Source organism: Schistocerca serialis, chromosome 1 (genome assembly GCF_023864345.2).
Source record: "Schistocerca serialis cubense isolate TAMUIC-IGC-003099 chromosome 1, iqSchSeri2.2, whole genome shotgun sequence".
NCBI lineage: Eukaryota > Metazoa > Arthropoda > Insecta > Orthoptera > Acrididae > Schistocerca > Schistocerca serialis.
In genome coordinates this window covers 973196001-973198033 of record NC_064638.1, presented here as the reverse complement: position 1 = coordinate 973198033, position 2033 = coordinate 973196001, and the positions used below count along the sequence as shown (strand labels likewise).

The 2033-nt window shown below is 41.7% G+C and overlaps 1 non-coding gene across 1 annotated transcript; it reads left to right on the top strand.

The window, feature by feature from the left end:
* Window positions 1-1677: 1677 nt before the first annotated feature.
* Window positions 1678-1752, top strand: Trnas-uga (transfer RNA serine (anticodon UGA)). The gene has a single exon. It is a non-coding gene; the product is annotated as a tRNA-Ser (tRNA).
* The last annotated feature ends 281 nt before the right edge of the window (window positions 1753-2033 follow it).

Genomic DNA, 2033 nt, shown 5'->3' with positions numbered 1-2033 from the left:
ATATGTAATGTACGAGTACAGTCTGCTCCACTACATACCAAACTGAAGCAGAATTTTTAAAAGACGAAATACAGTAGTCGGTGCTTTCAACGAAAACGTATAAATTAAAGAGGTAGGTTCATAAATAATTCCGATGGCATGTGACAACATCTAAATGAAAATACGAAAATTTATAGGCATTACAGCGAACGGTAATCGTGCAATCAGAATGCACAGATCCATTAATGGGAAAGATATGTGTTGCAAGGAACTACGCAACAGTAACACCATACAATTAAAAAATATTTAGAGTCATGTAACAAGAAAGAACAATACTGACGCACACGTTTTCTCATTTGGAGGTGTGCTACTGTAAGACGTTAACAGAAATGCGAAGAAGATCAGCAGAATGAAATCTATAATGCCTGACTTTCAAGAATCTATTTCTTTGAAACCTGTGAGAGAAATGAACAAGTAATCATCAGGTGTTATTATGAGAAAAGTAGTGCCTTACAATCAGGGTAAAAGCTCTGTTTAAGGTTTTCATCTAATCTCTGAAACAAAATCTCATGTGGACGAGCTGGGCACCGTTGTCGACTCCATTATCGAATTGCAAGGCGAATTCTGAAAAAAGGACTATTTGTAAATCATTCACATCGGGAAGAAACAGTCGGCAAATAATTCAAGTGACGGCCTAAAAGACGTAAAGGAAACCATGAACGCGCTTGAACTTGAGGTCTGACCAGGCTGTTACAATTTCTACATAAAAGTGGACGAAAAGCGTACCCACCGTGCAGAGCAGCGAAAGGCAGAAGCTGCGAAAGAGACCCACAGGAACACCATGGCCACGAACAAGATGGAGGGGAATCTCCCTTTTGATCTGGAAGGACTGATGCGTGGTGCAAGCATAGCTGACTAGAGGTATGTTTATCTAAATTACAAAGAATATACGCCAAAACTTCAAACGCGTTTTTCTCGACGCTGTATTCTTCAAATTGGTGGGAAACACAACTCGAGAACGACACATAAGGTTTTAATACTAATTTGATGTCGGTATTCTAACCTGAATTCTCAAACAGCGTTCTTGAGTATCATTAAAAGTCTAGTTTCGGTGCACGCTTTCGTCTCCATTCTGTGGGTGAAGTAAATGACAGTTGGAGAGCTCACGAAGAAGCGGTGTAACTCATCTTATATTTTTCGGGAAAATAAATTTAAACTTTCGAGATTACAAAAAGAAATACTTAAAACACTCCATTATAATTGCGATGCCAAGTTTAATAATTGTAGAGAAGGTGCATTAGAAAACAATAATAGAAACTGATTATGCTCTTCACGGGTATGCTGCAGGATATAATCGTCTTCAGTACACCATATTTCGGCTATCTATCTGGCCGCCCTCTCCAGGTGCGATCGCCGAGACAAAATCACGCCGGAACTAAATGCACAACGGACATGTCCGAAACAAGACACCATAACCATGTAAGTATATAGTTCTGGCAATACCGGCCATGACCTCCTTCTGTGCGGATGCACACATAGTACCTGAACTCCTACGGGACTTGGTAAGAATGTATTCCACGAGTAGTGAGTTTGTTAGGTACGGACATTACGAATGTAGTGTGCGGACATACAAGGTGAGAATGTGGGTCTCTCGGGTGGCGTGCGCGAGATAGTCCCTGCAGTCCCACTATTCTCTGTGCCCTCGATGGCTCAGATGGATAGAGAGTCTGCTATGAAAGCAGGAGGTCCCGGGTTCGAGTCCCGGTCGGGGCGCCCATTTTCACCTGTCCCCATTGATATATATCAACGCCCGTCAGCAGCTGAAGGTAGTAATATATAATTCTATATACGTTCTAGACGGCTGTAGGTCATCATTGGTGTCTGTTCTTTCGGACATGACCGAAAGAACAGACACCATCTCCATATAAGTACATTCTTTTAATAAGGTCGTCCGATCTCGTATAATTTCTTGTTGAGCAGGGATGGTTTTGTAAGACCTTGGATTCACTGCCACGGTTTCAGAGACCCAGTCTATTGATAACCCTACAGCAGTT